Genomic DNA, 23,091 nt, shown 5'->3' on the forward strand with positions numbered 1-23,091 from the left:
TAAGGGCTGGAATCAAAACTTGCCTATTTGCCCCTCTGGCCAATTCTTGAATTGAAGCCTAAAACCTAATAGACAACTGTGGTAATTTGGAAAATGTGATGTTCCAAAGGAATTATTATTTTTTGTTTTGTTTCCAAGTAAACCAACTAAATGTTTTAGTTGTTAATGTCCCTATGTTCAGGAGTGAATTAAAGGAACGTTTTGCGTAACGTACGTTACAAGATACTATGTACCAACGTGTGTTGTAGAGAACAAATAAAAGCTTGCTGCATTGTTTGGAACAGCCATCACGTCTCCGTTTGATATTTGTTCAAGGAATAAATTATCACAATGGCGACGAGGATATAAAAACCACTATAACCCCACGCCGAGTGAGATTGTGCAGCGGTTTAAGTGTAATTCTCGGAACAGACAGCCAAATGAGTCTGTTGCGGATTATGTTGTGGTACTTCGTGAACTCGCTCAATATAGCAATTATGGAGACAAGTTAAAAGAGATGCTCCATGATAGACTGGTGTGTGGAATTGAGGTGGATGGAATACAGCGTCGGTTGTTGGCAGAACCAGAGCTGACTTTTGAAAAAGCACTGAAGCTCGCGCAAGCAATAGAGACAGCAAATAAAGTTGTGCTGGATTTACAATGTCAAAATAAGATGTCTGTGGAAGTGCACGTTAAACAGTCAACACAGACAGTGCTCAAGTTGGAAGTAAGGAACAAACGGACGCATAAAGAGCCACGCACACACAGCAGAAGTGTCGTTTTCTACAAGAGTGCCACAAGTGTGGTAAGAAAGGGCATACTAGAAAAATGTGCAGAGTTGGCTTGCCCTCCACCAAGTATAAGCCTAAGGGGGGAGGGGGGAATTACAAGCAACAGCAGTCCAGCACAGGAAAACATAGATCAGCTCATCACATTAGTGACACAAAGGAACCCACTGCCAGTGACAGGCAAGAAGTTTTCACTATGTACAGTGTGGTTGGAATTCAGATTCCAAGAGTGTCTCCAATCACCATGCTGTTAAAAGTGAATTCCACAGAGGAATTTTTTTGTTTTTTTTCCTAGAAATTATTAGTTATATAACATATTATTTGCAGTAAGCATAGCATATAATACTGTTATATTTTATGCTGATAACTTCCTGGTATCACTTGCTCACTGAGCTAAGATTTGAAGGGGAAAAAGAAAAAATGTTGAAAAGACAAAGGTCATGTTTTGTGGATTTATAAATGAGAATGGATGGGGCCATCTGGCTATATAAATGAGCGTTTCAACACAGGAACTTCTGTTTACTTAGACTGAAGCGACGACTGAGTCGTATAGCTACATTGCACGGCTAGCATGCAGTACTCTTTCCTGTATCTCAGGGAACCGGGGTTATGATAGTAACTGAGTACATTCCCTATCGATACTTCACTCGTACTGCATCTTGCCAAAGACACTATGGAAACACAGTACAATTACGCCGTGCTATGATAGAGGAACGACTGCATATTATAACCTCCATAAGCAAATAATGCCCATAGGGAAGTTAAACAATAAACTCCAAGTCTAAAATGGGCTGAACTCACAGAGGCTTTTTATGATACAAATCGTTGCAAAACAGCTCTACAGGAAATTAAGTTTCCACAATATATTTATATATTGCAGAACCTTAATATATTTAACTATATATTTAACTGTTCGGTCATCTCAGATCATTTAAGGGTTGGATCCAGACTGAAGGTTCTGTAATTCCTAGTTAACACGGGATGTTAATCTCGTGACAGAAACAGAGAAACAAATAGAGACATAATTAGTGTAGCTGCTGTTCCATCTAAGCAAAAATGATTTGTTCAACCCAAGCTAAAGAATAATAATAATATAAATTTTTATAAGATTATAAGATGCATTATGTGAATGCTTGGCTAAAGAGATGTATCTTTAATCTAGATTTAAACAGAGAGAGTGTGACTGTCATGACAACCTTCCTTCTGTAAACCATACCCATGGCCACGCCCTGTTCCATCCACCGAGAGCTCTTCCAAGGGGCCAGGGCTGTTACACAGGCCTGTTCTACCCTGATACGAAGGCGTCAGTAACGCCACGCATTGGATGAAACCCGTGGTTTCAGCCAGTGCTGAAGGGGCCGCATACGAAGCAGGCCCAGCTGTAGTGCTGGTGACACTGCGGCCATAAGGCCCAGCATCCTCTGAAATGCTTTAAGAGAATGAGTGGCACCGATCTCGAAGGAGGCTGCGAGTTTATGTATGGCCCGAGCACGTTCTAGTGTGACTACCTCTCTCAACTGAGCTGAGTCGAGAACTGTTCCCAGTAACGACATTCACTGGCTGGGGGACAGCGTGCTCTTGGCGAAATTGACCCTGAGTCCCAGGCACTCCAAGTGGCTGAGGAGGAGAGTCCTGTCTATTAATTCTGCCTCCGACTGGGCCACAACAAACCAGTCGTCAAGGTAGTAGCGAATGCGGATTCCCATCTACCTCTGAGGGGAAAGAGCCGCGTCCATGAACTTTGTAAGTGTGGGGACCCAGAGACAGCCCGAAGGGAAGGACCGTGTACTAATAAGCCACTCCCTCGAAGGTGAATCTCAAGAATCGTCTGTGACGGGAGCTATCTGGATGTGAAAGTATGCGTCTTTCAAGTCCATAGAAAAGAACCAGTACCCTGAGCGAATGTGCGAGAGGATCTGTTTCAGCGTAGTCATCCTGAACGACCTTTTCATGAAGGCGTGATTCAGGAGTCTGAGATTACCATCCTTTTTGGGGACAAGGGAGTAACGGCTGTAGAAGCCTGACTTGTTCTGAGCTGGGGGAACCGTTTCTACATCTCGTTTTGCCAGTATATTCATCATGTCTGAGCGCAGGACGTAAGCTTTGCACCAAGTCCTAGCTTTGCACTAAGATGGGGACCACACCGCTGAAGTGCGGGGGTCTGCCAGCGAATTGGAGTGAATTACCTCATATTATTATCCCCATAACCCATCCTGACACTCCAGGGATGGCCTGAGGCGCTGGGTCCAGTGCTATCTTGGGTCGGGGTCCCTGGCGCTTATGAAACGGGCAGCGTCTGGCCGAGCGGGAACACCCTAGTGTCTGCTGAGTCATAGCAGGCTGAATGGCGGGGGCAGCAGATGCTGGCTTCTAGGGCTGCTGAGTCGGCATAGGCTTAGGGTGACTAGGCGCAGCTGCAGAGCTGGAGCACTTTGGCAGGAAGTGTCACATGGCCTGGGATGACTTCTGTGCCTCCATAAAGTGCTCGGCGAACCCTTTGACGGTCCGAAGAGATCGGGGTGTCAAGAAAGGGGACCTTATCCACGTCCTTTAATAGGGAGCACGCCACAATCTGTTCTGCTGGTCAGGCTGGGTGAAATCTCTCTTTGTGGCGATGGGAACCGCTTATATAGCCAGATGACCCTGCCCATTCAGACGGACTTCACCGCCATAGGCTCGTGTAGCTCCGCTGCCGAGCCATTGGTTCGTTTTTAATACACTGCATGAACCAATGGCCATGCAGTTACACTGCGTGATTGAAAAAAGGCTTCAGTTCAGGAGAAAAATAGTGTCTTTATCAAGACGCAGTACGAGTGAAGTATCGATAGGGAACCATATTTTCATGCCTGTGGTCATTTGCTAAACCCAAAATAATAAAAAATTAAAAAATTCTACCGCAGAGTTTATTCAAAGCAATTAAGATACAAAACAGAAGCAAATATGGATAGTTTAACAACTTAACCCCTTAACTGTCATCCCCATTTTTGAAAATTCACGAGAAAGTGCACTATCCGAACTTAAATTATTATACTTCATGAACGCTTTTGAATACAGACCTAAGGTTGGTCTCTTTTTAAAGAAGACAATTAGCAGTTCATTACAGAAGTGAAATCATTTAATAAAATGTATTAAAAAGTTATAGAAGTTTAAAATTACTGTAAAATTATAATACTATTTTTATTTTATATAAAATAAATATTTTAAAAATATATATAAAATAAAAAAATAGCTATAAAATTACAAAATTGCTATAATATTAAAGCCATATGTCTACACAAGTTGTGTTCCAAATTTGAAGTTGATATTTAAAAAATTGAGGTTCATATGCAATTTTGTTTAGGCGTTATACCACAAAAAGCCATCGGGTGCCACCCAAACTCCATTGATTTTTTAATGCATTTTTGTCACAAATCGATCAATTTCTCTCTCAATATTACATCTATTACAAAATAACCACGAAATATGGAATTTTGAGACTCAGACCTTTCCAACTCTATGTCAAGATTCCAACTCTATATCAAGATTATAGAAAGTTTAGGTTCTAAACGACTGTAATAGATTTTGTAATATGACACACCCGCTAAGGGGGAGGAGACCACTAAAATATTTTGAAGTACCATTTCTATGGTAACGCAATGTCCGATTTCACAGGATGAATTTTGAGATTTTAAGCTTTCAAATGGTATATAACTTATGATGATTACTAAAACATGTGATAGGGAAAAGGGCAACGAAATAAAGACTTTTTGTGACAAAAGTCAGAGCTCCTGTTATGATGTAGATTTGTCATAGACTCTTGCTGCACTCTTGTCACAAATTAATCTATTACTGTTCCTACATAATTTGTAACAACAAAAAATGGTACAATATCTATTTAGGAGTCTTAGACCTCTCCAATGATATATAGTTTGTCATGACTACATTAAGATTTAATTGTAATATAGGGAAGTAAACGTAGGCGTCCCATATACGGGGTATATAAGGAGTTAATTTGTGATAGTATAGGTTATGAAACCCCTCAAAACTCTTTTCAGGTTATTTGCTTTGAGATGGAAACAGTGCCATAGCTAATGTTTTGCTTGTCTCTTTCACTCCATAGCCAACTATTTGAGGATGTCAGCTCAGTGAGCTGAGAATTCAACTTGGCAGCCCTAAAATTTTACTTTATTTACAAGCAGCATTTCACTGGCAGTCAAATAAAGGTTCAATTTCACAGAAAAGACAAAGTACCAAGTGTGGCGAGACCGTCATACATCAGCATGGATCTCCGTCAGACGTCACTGGAGCTACAGACAGACAAGATCAAAAAGATCAAGAGATGGAAGCATTAACCATCTATCTCTGATAACATGTCCAAAAGATAATGAAAGTGAAAAATCTATAAAAAAAAAAAAAAAAATAGTCGCTGTCACTGGAGTGACAATCAATCTGAGCTTATATTTTTGTGAACCGTTTGACATATACAAACTTCAGTGACAAACTACTTGAGAACATAAGGGCTGGAATCAAAACTTGCCTATTTGCCCCTCTGGCCAATTCTTGAATTGAAGCCTAAAACCTAATAGACAACTGTGGTAATTTGGAAAATGTGATGTTCCAAAGGAATTATTATTTTTTGTTTTGTTTCCAAGTAAACCAACTAAATGTTTTAGTTGTTAATGTCCCTATGTTCAGGAGTGAATTAAAGGAACGTTTTGCGTAACGTACGTTACAAGATACTATGTACCAACGTGTGTTGTAGAGAACAAATAAAAGCTTGCTGCATTGTTTGGAACAGCCATCACGTCTCCGTTTGATATTTGTTCAAGGAATAAATTATCACAATGGCGACGAGGATTAAAATTTTGGAGCCACTTTGCGGAGTTTTCGAGGAAACTGGATTTTTTTTTTCTAGTTTGAGTATCGCAGGAAGTAGCCGTCGTCAGAACAACAATGGCACTCGCAGTAGGAACGCTCACTCCTTTTGACAGCAAGACCCAGTCTTGGGAGGAATATTGCAAGGTATTATCTCATTTTTTTTAAGCAAAAGAGATTGAAGATGGTGCAAAGAAACGGGCTATTCTGCTTAGTTCGGTGGGGAGTTAGTGGAACTGTTAAAAAACCACTATAACCCCACGCCGAGTGAGATTGTGCAGCGGTTTAAGTGTAATTCTCGGAACAGACAGCCAAATGAGTCTGTTGCGGATTATGTTGTGGTACTTCGTGAACTCGCTCAATATAGCAATTATGGAGACAAGTTAAAAGAGATGCTCCATGATAGACTGGTGTGTGGAATTGAGGTGGATGGAATACAGCGTCGGTTGTTGGCAGAACCAGAGCTGACTTTTGAAAAAGCACTGAAGCTCGCGCAAGCAATAGAGACAGCAAATAAAGTTGTGCTGGATTTACAATGTCAAAATAAGATGTCTGTGGAAGTGCACGTTAAACAGTCAACACAGACAGTGCTCAAGTTGGAAGTAAGGAACAAACGGACGCATAAAGAGCCACGCACACACAGCAGAAGTGTCGTTTTCTACAAGAGTGCCACAAGTGTGGTAAGAAAGGGCATACTAGAAAAATGTGCAGAGTTGGCTTGCCCTCCACCAAGTATAAGCCTAAGGGGGGAGGGGGGAATTACAAGCAACAGCAGTCCAGCACAGGAAAACATAGATCAGCTCATCACATTAGTGACACAAAGGAACCCACTGCCAGTGACAGGCAAGAAGTTTTCACTATGTACAGTGTGGTTGGAATTCAGATTCCAAGAGTGTCTCCAATCACCATGCTGTTAAAAGTGAATTCCACAGAGGTAAATTTTGAAGTGGACACGGGCTGCAGTGTCACTATTATGCCAAAGAGTGAATATGCCAAGTTAGGGAGTGTGGGCAAACTCCCGAAGCTGAAGGATTGTTCTCTTAGCCTGAAAACTTATACAGGTGAGCCAGTAGGAATACTGGGGGCCGCAGATGTAATTGTTCAACATGGCAATCAGGTTAAAGAGCTTCCTGTGGTGGTGGTGGTGGTGTCTACCGATGGACCAAACCTCATGCTCTAAAAAAGAAAGTGGAAGTGGAGTTAGAGCGGTTACTCAATGACAAAATTTTGCAGCCTGTCAAATTTTCGGAATGGGTGGCACCAATTGTACCTGTCCTTAAACCGGATAATTCAGTGAGAATTTGTGGAGATTACAAGCTTACTGTAAATCAGGCATCAAAGCTAGAACAGTATCCAATTCCCAAACTTGAGGACCTGTTGGAAAAGTTAGCAGGGGATGAAAAATATAGTAAGCTGTATCTCAGTCATGCATATCAACAAGTGATCTTGGATGAGGAGTATAAAAGATACGTAACATTGAATATTCACAAGGGATTATTCACTGTAAATAGGCTGCCGTTTGGTGTGGCTTCCAGTCCAGCCATTTTTCAATGAATCATGGAGGGGTTACTACAGGGTATCCCTTAGGTTGCTATATACCTCGATGGCATCTACGCTAATATTTGTCCCAATATTTGTTTCTTTCTTATTTTGTTTCTCAGTCCGTATCTGATAATCACACCACAGTCCACCACAGGAATCAGTCCTGCAGAAATGTTGTTGGGACGAAAATTGCGTTCCACACTGGATCTATTGCATCCAGACTTGCAACAGAAGGTACGCAACAAACAAAGCAAACAAAAGCAGCATCATGACAACAAATGGCAACTAAGGAGTTTTCAAGTTGGTGATGCCGTTTTGACAAGGAACTTTAGTTGTGGACCCAAGTCGATTCCTGGGTTCATTGCCAAAGTGACAGGCCCTCTCTCGTACCAGGTCATGCTTGGAGATGGCAAAACAGTGCGTAGACATGTGGACCAGATTCTCTCTCAGGAGTTGGAAGATTCAGAGTCAGAAGAGAAGGGGTGTGGGGATGGTTCCTTAGACACCTCAGTATGCAGTGGGATAGACTGTGTTGATAAAGATGTTGTGACAGTAGCAGTGGATTTGGGTTCTCAGGACCAACCAGGGACTGTTGAAAGTTCAGTTCCAGAGGTGCGTAGGTCCCAAAGGACTGTTCAAAAGCCCGAAGACTTTTTGTTGTAAAAAAAAAAAAAGAAGAAGAAGAAAAAGAAGGGAAACAAACATATTGTAGTTTAACAGGTTATGTTGAAAAGTAGTAAGGTTGGTTTTGTTATCTTTAAAGGGGGGAAGAATGTAGTAAATTGGAAAATGTGATGTTCCAACAGAATTATTATTTTTTTGTTTTGTTTCATGAGTAAACAAACTAAATGTTTATTTAGTTGTTAATGTCCCTATGTTCATGGGTGAATTAAAGTAACGTTTTGCGTAACGTATGGAACAAGATACCTGTATGTACCAACCTGTGTTGTAAAGAACAAATAAAAGCTTGCTGTGTTGTTTGGAACAGCCAACACGTCTCCGTCTGATATTTGTTCAAGGAACAAATTATCACAGCAACAATCACAAACCTGACAAATAACTTCCTTTGACCATGATAAAAATGGAAAACATTAAAATGTACTTATCATTTACTCACCGTCATGACGTCTCAAACACATACTAGTTTTCTTTTCTGGAAAACAAATGGATAAACAGACTTGGAGTTGAAGGATACATTCTTTTCCATATGATAAAAGCAACTGAAAATGTGGAGCTTTTCTTGCTCAGGTGCCATATTTTATTTGATTTTAACTGAGTAACTCTGAGTACCAAAAGTAAACATTAGTATTTTCCCACACAAAGCTCGAAATGCTCACACATACTGTATAACGAGGCACATGGAATGCTTTTATGCTACTTCTGTGTTTTTTTTTTTTTGTCTTTTTTTATTATTCTTTAAGAGAAGCCTGCTCACAAGCATCTCTGTTTTGTCATTTTATTTACCTCTGCTAGATCAAAAACTTTGAAAATACTTGCTCGGGTTCAACAAAAGAAACACCTTGACTGTGAGTGTCTTTGAAATGAAAGGCACCAATTTCTCTCTATTAAAGAAAATGTACTCTCTCTCACCTCCCAAATCTCTAGATATATCCCCCCTCGTCTAACTTTTCTCTTTAAACCTTTTCCTGGCTGAACCTTGTCTGCATCAACTTACACAAGAAAAATAAAAAAATGTGTCAGTACATGCTTGAGTTTGCCTTAGCTGGGAGTTGAAGTAGAGGTAATTAAAAGACAAAATATACATTCAGAAAAGAAAAGAGTGGATCATGACCTTTATGTTAGAATGAGGTAGTAGCAATATTTGGCCTATAACCTTTGAGTTTTGACATCAATAAATAGGCCTAGTCATTTTGACAGTGTTGAGAAGTATACATGTTTTTAGTAGCCTAAATATTGTTCAGTTGCTCAGCGGATTCAAGAAAAAAAAGAATAAATAAAATAACCAGAACAAAATATACAGTATACAGAAATGTACAGCTTAATACACACACAACAGAGTGTATAAACAACAGAGTGTATATTGATTCATTAATCAAAAAATTTATATTCATAAAAAAATATTTGCTGATTCTTGTTTGCAGCACAATTTAATATTCAGAGAAATTTAGTTAATCTATAGGCTAGTTTATAATATGTTAGCTAGAAGTGCTGTATAGCCTAGCAACACTGGCTATACCTCTACAATGCTGAAACTATTTTAAATAACATTTTGGTATTTTTTATAATTAATATAAAGTAATTATTATAATTATTGATATTATATAAAATATATAAACATATTTCTTGAAATATTTGTACTTTCAAAGGTGAAAAGGGTTTGATTAAAACTGAACAAATGGTGTCCAATTAAAGGACCTACAGTAAACCGTACACTTTCCTTTATACATGCATAGCCTATATATTTGAACCAAAAGTCCAAAGACAGGCTATATTATAATTAGCCTATATTTCTGATTAATAGGCTTATGCTACATTAAAAACATTTCTAGTTACAGTTAGGAACTAGTTACAAAAATACATTTTGAAATGAAATATAAAATACTGCGGTCAGAATTTTGTTTTTCAAAAGATACTCCTGAGACAATTTGACCCAGTTCTTTTTCTCTCCATGGTAAAAAACACACAAAAATAAGACATGCATGAAGGAAGGAACCCCTGTGGAGTAATCTTCATTCAAAATCAACACAGTCTGCACAGTATAATAATAAGTCCAAAAAACAAATCTATTGTGACTGGCGTTGTTTGAAACAACACAAAGAAAAACACAACAAACACCAAGAAAGCAGCACATCATATTCAAGATACCAAATATTAAATGCCTAAGCGTTAACGTTTCCTCTATAGCACTAATGGAAGCATCATTTCTTGTGATAGAAAATGCAAGAAAGATACTGATGCATTCATTTTTAGATAATGACAAAACTTAGTGTTAAAAGCATCTCACTTTAATAACTCTCCAAGCCAAGAGCTCTTCGTTTGACTTTCTCGATCAAAAAGATAAATTGACGTGTTTATTTAGACGCTGCTGTTGTTTTTTGTTTTTTTTACAGGGTGGGAAGTTGGCAAGGAAATGGCACTGCGTCTAATTCCATGATGTGATGGAATCTGCCTCCCTGCCACATGACTGACGAGCTCATCATGTGAATGGATAAGTGATGGTAAGTAAACTGTTTATAATGAAAAACTGTCGCCGTGATGCAATGTTATCGCTTTCTTTTCACAGGCGAACAACAAGTCTCGGAAACCCTTACCAGAAGCGTGATGAATGGAGATGCCTTAATCAGTGACTAGACTGCAAAATGCACCATCAAATTAGCTCAGGATATCACGGGGGGAGAGAGACGAGGCAAAAAGTGAGAGGGTGAGACAAAGATGAATGATATCCTTGAGGCGAGATGATGGAAGCCCTCTCACTATGTTTTTAGAAGTGTCGCCTTTGAGAGACTGACCTGGGTTCCCTCTGCATCATTATTAAGTTGCAGCCAGGGTGTTTTGCTGCTTGATGAAATCAGCATGGATGTGTGTAGAGGTTAATGCATGCGGCTGTGCGGGGAACGAGGTGCTTTGAAACAGGATGTGATCAGGCTCCGATGCTTTGAAACGTTCAGACGTTTGGCGTCAATGTAAGCGCACACTGGTGTAATCACAGACTGAACTCAGAAACCGACCGGGGAGCTCAAGTATAGCCCATAGCTTTTTGAAGTGCAAAAACAGAAAGTATTTAATCTTATTCCAACGCTAAGTGGGCAGCCAGGGCCGCATGCTTTATAGCTGTCTTATACGAGCACTTTACCTTTTCTTCAATTCCATGAATTCCGAAAGCTATGAAATAAAAATGGCTGGGGACTCGGGGTGAGAGAGTTTTGAAGCCAGTGCCAGGAGCTGAGCAGTGTTTAATGTGAGTAGCTGAAGCATTTTGGCTTTAAGTAAGATGTCAGGCTGACTGCTTGACCAGGCTGCAGAGGGAAAGACTGTATTTCTTCAGCTCACTGAGGTGAGCGCAGTAGAGAAGAGACTAGATGAAGCACTGGATCACAGCACGGCTTGCTGTGGCCTGCAACTTCCGGTCTAGTTAACAGGGTTGAACAAAAGAGGAAGAATGAATCACTGGATTTTCATTAGGGGCTTTAGAGTTTTGTTTGAGGCACTTTGAAACAAGTACTCTCTAAAAAATGCTGGGTAAAATATGGACAAACCCAGTGTTTGGGTTACTGCCCAGAAGGTTGGGTTAAACATTTAATCCAGCTGTTGAATGAAAACAACCACAATATTTTACCCAAAGCTGAGTTGTATTTAACCCAGCATTTTTAGATCTTGCAAAACAGCTGTGTAGTCCACTTCATTTTCTAAGTAAGGTTTGTGAAATATAATCTGCATTTAATAATTGTTGGATGGACGGACATTATGATCACCAATTTAATAGCTACATATTTTCAGATTTTTATTTAATCAACCGTTCACTATAGGCAGGCAAAAGTCTAGATATGAGAAACTAGGTGAAAATCCATTCATCGCATTAAAAAAAAACATCCATACTTTTACCACATAATTCTTACTCTAAAATCTTAGACTGCAGAAGTGAAAAAGGAGAAAAGAAAAGTGAAAAGTGGAAAAAAAGAAAAGGACCGTTCTTTTTATTCAGGAAGAAGCTATAGTTTATACAACTGAACATGATCATAATATAAAATTTAAGAATGAAACAAAGTGAGGTTCCTCAAGGATGCATTCAATTGATAAAAATAGCATTTCACTCAAACACATTTTATATATAAATTACAATTTGTATATAAATTACAAGTTTTATGACAAATTATTTTGACTAGTAGTAATCAGCACATTCAAGGCATAAAGAATTCTTCCTCATGCCTTGCATTCTCAGAGGTGAGCTGAAGAACAAACAAAAGTACCTGTCCACTGAATACTGAGAGCTCTGAGCAGAGAGATTCCACTTTAGAAACTGCACCCAAGGAAATTAGACTGGCCCCTGTCCAAAAACTCTGGCTTCCACAGACGTCAGCAACACTCAAAACAGACCCTAATACTTAAAATAACGGACAGGCAGCAATTGCCTCAATGTCTTCTGATTGGACAAACAACAGTGCCCTGCGGTCAGATATGTTTTTACTTTTTATAAAGCCTAGGGCTGTCAGAGACAGGTGTGATATCTCAGGACACATTTTCCAGTGATATCTGTCAAGTAAGAAACATTTTCTATGAGCTATTCTTTAAAAAAACACTTACTGTTTCTGAAGCTCAAGGAAGAGCATGGCACTGGGCAACACAAAGTCACAAAGTTTTTGATTCCCCTTTAATACATGAACTGATCAAATGTTTAGCAGTTATTACTTTGAATAAAAGTGCCTTCCAAATGCATAAAAGTAATGAAAATGATATTTTAGCAACATTGCCAGCTGTCAAACCTTGTTATTTTTCAATAGATGGAGCTGACAATCACTTTGAAAAAATCTTGTACTCTAAATTCATTCTTAATCATATTAAATGCTAGATTTGTCAATATTGATATAAATCCTAATTTGAGAGTAACTGTTTTGCATCTGACAGTTTTGACATAATGAAGCAAAGACAAAGAAAAACATTTGCGAAAAAATGGATGAAAGAGAAGATTGAACGCAATTGAATCCTGTTCAACATGCAGTAGGCTACAGATCCAAAATAATTCCTTGGTAAATACACTTTTTGCCCCAGTTCCACAAACTGTTTTGTTTTGTGAATTATTAATAAATATTCAGAAATTTATTGTGGATATTATTCATTTCCAGCCCTAGTTTAAAGAAATGGTTCAAATAATGATGGCAAAACCTACAGATTTTCATCCCACAAGACATTAACTGACGGACTGGAGAGGTGTGGATTACTTGTGATGTTTTCATCAGCTGTTTGAACTCGCGATCTGACGGCACCCATTCACTGCAGAGGAGCCATTGGTGAGCAAGTGATCTAATGCTGAATTACTCCAAATCTGTTTTGCTAAACAAACTCAGCTACATCTTGGATGGCCTGAGGGTGAGTAAATTTTGAGCAAATTTTCATTTTTGGTTGAACTACTCCACTCTCATTTTTAGCTTAATCCCGGACCTTAATGGCTGTTCTAAAAAAAGTTGGTGGCAACATCTATTTGAGTTATGGTTTACTACAGTGGAATAGACCAGAGTAATGCAGAGCCTTATTACGTACTTTCAGCTTGCAAATAGTACTGTCACAGATAGCAATAGTACAACTGCTAATAATACAGAGGCGTATCAGCACAATAATAGTACTGTCCTTTTGAGCACATATGAAATGAAGGTATAATGGAATTTCAAAAGCCCCAGTTAAAACCGTATTCGCAACAATAGGTGATATAGTCATTTGCTGGTGGATTTGAAGTTGATTCTGTTAAAATGAATAAAGAACTTCAGTGAAGCTATCACAGGCTCTTCAGAAATGCATTAGGAGGGAGTTCTTTCCATTTAAGCTTTGATCACATTTCTCAAGCGAAGTGTCACAGTGGAAAAACAATAGCTTATTCCTACAGAACCATCTCGCTTTGTACTCATCAGCTTTGCAAGCGTGAAAAATGAAACCTTATTTTCTGCACAGAGCAAAAACCATCTCTAACTGGCTTCAATAGGAGTAACTGTTTATCTTTTTTCCCACCCCTGCTCGCCCTCCCTCCCTCTCTCTAACCCTCCTCTTCATGATTTTTGAAGCGCTGCAGTAAGTCTGAGTCACTGCTATTGGCATACAGCAATACCTCATGCAAATTGCATTTTTTATCAGTTTTTATCGCCTCTCTCTCTCACACACACACACACGCACACACACACACACAGGTATGTTCATTCAAAAGGATTGTGATGAACAACCATTGCAGTGACAGAGATGAATCATACAGCCTGTATATCACTCCATATTTACTTCTAGAATGAGCGGCAGTATCTAATTACAATGGTAAACATTCAAGAATGTTACATACACAAACTCAGTACTCCAATTCCATTGTATTTGGTAAATTAAACACTTAAAGAGAAAGTTCACAACACTGTCATCATTTACTCACCCACAAGTTGTTCCAAACCTGTATGAGTTTCTTTCTTCTGTTGAACACAAACAAAGATATTTTGAAGAATGCTGGTAACTAAACAGTGGCCACTAACTTAAATACAAGAAAGAAACTCATACAGGTTTGCAACTACTGGAGGGTGAGTAAAGATGACAGAATTTTCATTTTGGGGTGAACTATCCCTTTAAGCGTTTAATTTAGCAAATACCATGGAACTGGAGTACTAAGTTTGCGTTTTTAAAACAAATGTGAGTTTTTCATAGAGTTTCAATATCATACTAATGGTACACTGAGTTCTAATAAGGCAAATCGTTTCTGTTTCTTTCCCACACTCCCCCATCAATATCTGTGAGAGTAAGTTTGGTGAGAGAGAACAATATTCAGTCAAAATGGTGGACTGCTTCAAGGCAGCAACAAATGTACATATACTGCTATCCGCTGTAACTCAAAAGACACAAAAATACACAAATCTACTAGTTGCTTTAAAATGAAATGGAATCAAGACAGATTTCTCGGGGTTAATTTGCAAAGCTTTTTGTACCGAAAAGGTCCAATATGTGTAATTTACCTCTTATTTTCACTCTCTGTGAAAAACACTCCATTTCAAGCGGTCACCTCATGCACAAACTGAAGTAAAAGCCCACTGCTGTGATTGGCTAACTCCATGTATTGCGCACACCCCCTCTTTTACAGCATGTTTTGTGTTTGATAATTAAAGATGGCAAGAGCTGTGATAGAGCTATATATGGTTGAGCCCAAGTCAGATTTCGAGGAAGAAGAAACAACCCAACCATGATTGCAAGAGTGTAAGCATGGTAATCAATTTTGCTTACTTATTTTTTTATATATAGTTTTAAAAGGACTATTACAACTTGTCTTATTACAAAAGATGCTGTACGCGGGTATGTATTGATTTTGATAGCAACACTTTTAGGAACACTCCACCTTTTTGAAAATAGGCTCATTTTACAACTCCCCTAGAGTTAAGCAGTTGATTTTACCGTTTTTGAATCCGTTTAGCTGGGTCTGGCGTTAGCACTTTTAGCTTAGCATAGATCATTGAATCGGATTAGAGCATTAGCATCTCGCTCAAAAATTACCAAAGAGTTTCGATAATGTTCCTATTTAAAGCTTGACTCTTCTGTAGTTACATCGTGTACTAACACCGACGGAAAATGAAAAGTTGCGATTTTCTAGGCCGATATGGCTAGGAACTATACTCTCATTCCGGTGTAATAATCAAGGAACTTTGCTGCTGTACCATGGGTGCAGCAGTCGCAATGATATGACGCTGGAATGAGATTATTATTAATTATCTTAACTCTTTGGTCATTTTTGAGCGAGATGCTAATGATCTAATCAGATTCAATGATCTATGCTAAGCTAAGCTAAAAGTGCTCCCGCTAGACTCGAAGATCGGATGAATGGATTCAAAAACAGTACAACTCAACTGATTAACTCTAGGGTGTTGTAAAATGAGCCAATTTTCAAAAAAGGTGTCCTCATAGTGTTAAACGCTGGTTTGTCATTTATTACAAACACACTGCATGAGTAAAAATAAATGTACTTACCTGCAAGTTTTGAGTTTTGAATCTTGCAGAATGTTTTTATTGTATAGTATCCTCTTATAGGTGTAAATATGAAGAATATTTTGATTCTATGTTTTGTGACCACCTTTAAAATATATGCTTTATTTTTTCAGGCTATTTTCAGTTTGGTGCATTTGCATTATATATTTTCCTGTCATTTGCACTGTGTTCTATGGGACGTGAAGTGCAGTTAATGTCTGTCTCATGCAGTTCAGAAACTGAGGCCCATTGCTTGTACACAGCAGCAGCAGCAACACTCGGAATGACAGACTTTTTGTGAGACACTAAAACAAGAACCCACGCCGACTTATCACAGAATGAACAGCACTTACCAGTGCCCTAAAGCCTTTTGGGATTGGAGAGGAGGTGGGAAATCAGAACTTTTCTTGTGCCTTTAGACCCATAATGAATGGCTTGTAGCAATTTGCATGCAAGCCCAAAATTGTTCTGAATATATTAGTCATCTCATCTAGCGGGCCTACATGTGCACAAATTTAGCTTGCCGGAAGGTCTCTGGTGTCTGGCTTTTGTTAAAGAACAATTTTGGTTGATTAATTATGAACAACTTGTTAAGCACATTGGTGACTCTAAATTACAGAACTATTAAGTCTCCTTTTCTAAACACATACAGCTGATTTCCCTGTAGAAATGAGAGGTGGTGTTGTTAAAAGACGTATGGGATTTCTTTACTAAAACTGAATGTTTGGTGTAATGGCAGCGGCAAATGTGTTCAATAAGTATTACTGGATTAATGTAATGCAATGACATGAGCACTGAGGATTCAGCTCAGAATCTAGCTTAATCATTATTAATTTAGCTAATGTTTTTATTCAAAGCAATACAGCATTAAATAAAATATTAAATAGAGCACAATTGTGATCACCGACTGATTGATAAAATCTATTATATACTAAAATATACACAATGGTGTTTAAACGTTTTTTTTTTTTTTAAAGAAGTCTCAATCACAAAGTATGGATTTATTTGTTCAGAAATACATAAAAATATAAATATTGTCAAATATTACAATTTAAAATAGATAAAAAAAATTTATATTTTTAAATGTAATTTATTTCTGTGCTAGCAAAGCTGAATTTTCCACAGACACGTTTCATATATTAATATTTGTATACTGTATACACATACACACACACACACACACACACACTCACACATATATATATATATATATATATATATATATATACATTTTCATCTATAAACAGACATTTTATAGCCAATATTTGCTTACTGAGGGGGCTCTGTTTAGAAGTGAACAGTGATTTTTTTTGAAGAAGAGCCAAAGTGTATCAGATTTGTGGTACTGAATCTTTTAAAGATAATCAAGAATTGTGATTGATGCATAATATTATGTTAGATATCCCTTCACGTTTACCAAACTACCATTGTTGGTCCTTGCCAGTCTGTACCAACTGCTAAACACTGTGTAAAACCAAGCAAAGTGTGAATAATGGTTTCAAATGCCACTCAGATGGCCCCCTTCACATATCTGGATGAACCGTTCTCAGCCAAAACAAAAACAAAAAACTGCAATATGCACCAGATGTAATGTTGATAGTCCAAGCCTATGTGTGTGATTATTTTCATCTCATGTTTTTTCACTTTGTTCATTTAATATGGCTCATAAAATGTTATATTAACCATTAAACCACCTGGGGCAGTCGTGGCCTAATGGATAGAGAAGGTCCGGCAGGGATTGTAAGTGGGGGAGTGAATAACCAACACTCTCTCCATCCTCAATACCACGACTGAGGTGAGACCCTTGAGCAAGGCACCGAACCCCCAACTGCTCCCCGGGCACCGTAGCAATGGCTGCCCTCTGCTCCGGGTGTATGTTCACTAATGTGTGTACACTTGGATGGGTTAAATGCAGAGCACAAATTCTGGGTATGGGTCACCATACTTGACCACACACCACTTCCCTTCCCTTCCCCCTTCCCTTAAAAAATACCCACAAAAGGATGAAGGAAGTGTTCAATTCAAGAAAATGCCCCAGATAATACAGGCACTCCCATATCCTATCCAAAAATGGCTCTAACTACACAAAAACAATGATCAATTCAGTAATTAAGCAACAAATCACTCTACCTGTGGCCACAGGATTCACAAACAATTACGAGTAGTTCATATGAGCTGTTATATGAGCGAGACATTGATTTGTCTGAGAGGCAGAGGATTGATTGTGCAGTTGCGTCCATACAGACTGAGGTAATGGTTTAACTACAGGAGGAGAGAGAGGAATGGAGCTGAACAAAAGATATATTGTATTGCTGAGGCCACAATAAGATACTTGCAGTCTGGCTACCCTGGAGTGCTGAATTTATTTGTCTTTGTGCCCCTTTTGAAAACATCAAGTGTGTTAACTTTCCTTACAGGCACCTTAAAATACAGCACGTACCAAAACAATTGGACAATTCTTATATATATATATATATATATATATATATATATATATATATATATTTGTGTGTGTGTGTGTGTGTATATTATTATTTTCATTTTTTTAAACCAAATTGTTTTGCATATTGGAACCCTTTCCAACGATGACACTATGATTTTGAGATTCATCGTTTTACACTGAGGACAACTGAGGGGCTCATACGCAACTTTTACAAAAAGTTCAAAAGCTCACTGATGCTCCATTAGGAAAAACAATGCATGAAGAGACAGGGGTGTAAACTTTTGAACAGAATGAAGATGTGTACATTTTTCCTATTTTGCCCTAAATATTTTTTTTTTTTTCCATTTAGTACTGCCCTTCACAAGCCACATTTCGCAGAAGACTAAATAAGTTGAATTTACCCTGATCTTCAAATTCAAAAGGTTTACACCCCTGGCTTTCCTTCTGGAGCATCAGTGAGTTTTTTATCTTTTTGTAAGAGTTGCATGTAAGTCTCAGTTATTCTTGGTGTGAAAATATGGATCTCAAAATTCATACAGTCATTGCTGGAACGGGATCAAATGCACAAATATGCTGAATAATTACCTGAATAATTATTCTGAAGAAAAGTGGCCTGAACAACTATCACAAAAAACAGCTGTGGATACACAGCTTATCTAATACAGAATTACCAAATTTTGCCATAAGTTAAATATATTAAGTTTCTACAATATATAAATATATTGTGGAAACTTAATTTCCTGTAAAGCTGCTTTGCAATGATTTGTATCATAAAAAGCGCTATACAAATGAACTTGAATTGAATTGAATCATCCAGAAAACAATATAACATTTTTATAAATTCAACTGTTATTTTCTCTTGTGGATTATACGTAAAGGTATTTTATGTGAAATATCTTATTCAATAACATGCATTATGTATGATCCCTCTTATTTTGTTAAAATAATTAACATTTTGCCAACTGTAAATGCATACTTTTTTTCCTTTTTCATTTTAACATGAAACATCCCGCACTGAACATCATAACACGTTAATGTGATTCTGAAAGTAAAAGCCCACACCCATGCATCTTGTATCTTGACAGGCGTGGAGTACATGCGTTCGAAATAGTTCAGTGGGTAGGCAACAACAAACCTTGGCTAAAACTTGACGTGCATGAAAAAAGCGAGCTATTTTTGTTCGTATTATCGCTTGTCACACTGCCAATGCGCAGCTCTTCATATCCAAATGGAAGGCACTGAGGTATGAATGAAAAAGTGCAGTGTGCACCGCAGAGCTGCTTCATTAGCTATGCGCAAAGATAACGAGTGCCACGGCAGTGCTTGGCCACTGTAACGTTTCGGGAGAGCAGATACCCCAAGTCCCTAAACAAATAAAGCCTTAAATTCAACCTCCAATCTTTATTATGGTAATTTCTCTAATGCAGATTGGAACGTAATTGGCAACAATATGTACACAGCCTAATCTTTTCCTAGACTGACAGTGACGGAATGGAGATAAGCGTACAAAGACATCTGGTGAAAAGAGGACATTTATAGGCTCCATTAGCATCTATTTTTTGGTTTGTACCAAATGTTGATATTTACAGCATTGTATGAAGCTAAAGGAAAAATTCTATTGTCATTTACTCACCCACATGCCGTTCCCGAAGTCAGACCCTGACTAACATTTCCATGAAACACAAAAAATACATTTTCTTCTATGAAGTCTCTTCCATGAAACTATAATAAATGGTGTCTAAGCACCATTGAAGTCCACATAATAGCTTTCTGTGTCAAACAGAACAAAATTTTCATTATTATTTAATGATAGAAGCTTTGCGTATACAGAAGGTTTTTAATAGTGGAAACGGCGTTTTCAGATTATTAAAATGTTCTTCACACAAAGAAAAGCAGAATCTTTTGAAAGGTTCTTGGGGGAACCCAAAATGGTTCTTCTATGCTGGCATTGCTGCGAAAACCCCCTTTTGGAGGCTTTATTTTTAAGAGTGTATAAATTCAAATGACAAATTCAGCAACATTTATTCATGGGTGATCTATCATTTAAAGTCTCATTTAGAACTATAAGAAATTCAATCTGACCAGACATTTTCAGTGTCTCTCTTTTTCTCAAAGTTATTCATACATTTCCATAAACATTTTATACTAAGCTCCCATGAGGCCCAGTCTTTTCTTGTTTGAAAGGATACCGTGTGAAGGAACTGTGAGGAATGGTTGTGGAAGTGGTGATGATGATGCATGACAATGGAGATAATGGATCTTTATGATAATATGAAGGGTCTGCATCTGTATCTGTGTTAAGTAGCAAGGAACTTCCATTTTTCTTCCCATGCTGTGTATTTATAGAGCTTTGCTACTATGACAAGCTGCCACTGATGTTAAATTTACCGTCAGGGTTGTATGAAGTAGTACACCTGAGGAGAAAGCATGGAAAGCATGCACTTTAAAACATTTCATTATGCCATTATTAACATCTGAAGCAACCTAATGGAAACTGAATCAATAAAAAGTGCAACCCTTTACTGATTTCGCTGTCAAAAGTGGTGCGGTTTAAACGACAAATGCTACTTTTTCCAAGCTGTCAGATGCCACTTTTAACTTTACATGAATGAAAACAAGGCTGAGAGAAAGTACAGCCTGTTCAATGGGTTGTACTTTTGTTCACCTTGGTGTCGATCATTCAGCTGCATGATGCAACATTTAAAAAGTATTTCCAAAATATTTCCAGAGAACACATAAATAAAAAAAATGAATTAAAAAAAAAGTGCAATTGTGAAAATCAGACATGATTTTTGTTCTTGTCAAAAGAAATATGGCATCAACCCAGACTAAAATCGATATACTTTTTTTCTATTAAGTTGAGGACATTTTGGGGCTGGACAAATCAGCTTTGTGCAAGTTAGTTAGCCTGGGTGTGGTGTAAATGGACACGAAGTTACAATTGAAACTACTACATATTTGAGTGTTACATCATTAAACTTTGTAGAAACATATGTATTAACACTGCAATAAAATTTCAGACTGAATTACATCAATGTTTTACCTCACAGACACATTTATGATGTATCCTTTGAACATTAACCATGGTTTTACTACAAATAAAAGGAAGAAAAAAAAAAACATGGTAACTACAGTTAAATAATGGTAACCACAAATAAACCATGGTTTTGCTACATTAACCATAGTTTAACCATGGTATTTGTAGTGAAACTGTGGTATGTAAACAATAAGCCAAAAAAACCATGGTTACTACACTTTTACTATACTAAAACCATGGTTCATTTTCATAAGGATATACTTGTTTACATGTTAAGAGAGGAACAATCTATTATCAATAAATTTATCTATAATTATCTACTTTTTTCCTTTTTTATTTTATTGAAAATTATATTTTAATAGATTGCATTAGTGCCTGCTCACTTTTTAAATCAGCACTGCTTCTGGAATTATTTTCACCATCGAGATTTTATTAAAAGTGCTGAACCAAGTCAACCAACTACAAAGTGAACCACAATAATATAAAACTTTAAATTGAAGCCAAAAAGTTACAAATCTGACTAAAGACAAATGTGTAGTTAATAGCTTAAGTGAAGGAAAGTACTGCAATCCCATTAAACATGGCAAATGACTCGCTATTTTTTTCTCAAAATATTTCAATATTTATACAAATATTGAAATATTTTGAGAGTATAGGGAGACAGACTTGATTACAAAATTTGCGGAGCCTTATGGGAGTTTTTTGTTTGGCACTATTTGTTTGCTATGATTCTCTGATGCGGTATTATGGGTAATGTAGTTTTTCCACTATGAATTCTACTGTTTAACATTATTTTAAAAACAAGTTAATATAATGCAAACAGATGGCCATAAGAAAAGCATACCATTGAGTAAACTACACAACCTGTCTGTCTTTTAAAGTTCATAAGTTATCATTAAACATTCAATTCCCTATGTAGATGATGATTATCTATAATTGATTATCTATAGATAAATTTCAAAGGAAATTTAATTTATTATGGTTGAGAGTAGCAAGAGGCAAAAGTAGCATGTAACATGAACCATAAGATCAAATTGAAACACTCAGCTCTTCAACAGTACCTCGGTTGACAGATTTGAAGGATGCTTATTGGATCTTCAAAGATAAATGTCATATTACTCGACTGCACTTTATTTAAAGGTGAACATATGACTTATGAGCGCCAAGAACAAATAGTGCAACCATATGAAATACAGAGCTAGTTACAAACTAAACTAGTTCCTAAGCCATACAGTGTGAACTTTCTGTCCCAATTTAAGAAAGAGTTCACGAAAAACTGGTACAATCTCTCTACCCCGGTGAGCACTAATAAGCTCAAGTCTTACATCTAAGAATAAAAGCTAGTACGCATCCACAAATTTTGCACCAATGTAGCATTAGATATCACACAGTCAGCGAATCTGTGATCATTTTCTCAAAGTACGTGTCCCAATTTCTGTTCGCCACAAAGGCAGATGCAGAGATGTGATGCGTGTCAGTTCAAGAGCTCATCTCAGTGTTTTTCCCACCCATATCCTTCCCATTACAGATCAGCTGGAGGGCTGTAACGATACAGTCAGCGTACGATACATTCGGTGACATTTCCATGCTGACCTCCTCCCACTCATTCCACACAAATTGGTGTTATTGAAATTTGAGCAAACACACATTTTTTTCGATACAGACAACCTGTGCAACTCTGCATAATTGAGGCTGATAAATGTGTGATTCCAACTCAGAATATTCATCAACTCTGAGCACTTCTGAAATACACCTGGCAAGAGAACAAATTAGCATTTTCATTCTTTATCAGAATA

The sequence above is a fragment of the Barbus barbus genome (genome assembly GCF_936440315.1).
Source record: "Barbus barbus genome assembly, chromosome: 7".
Taxonomy (NCBI): domain Eukaryota; kingdom Metazoa; phylum Chordata; class Actinopteri; order Cypriniformes; family Cyprinidae; genus Barbus; species Barbus barbus.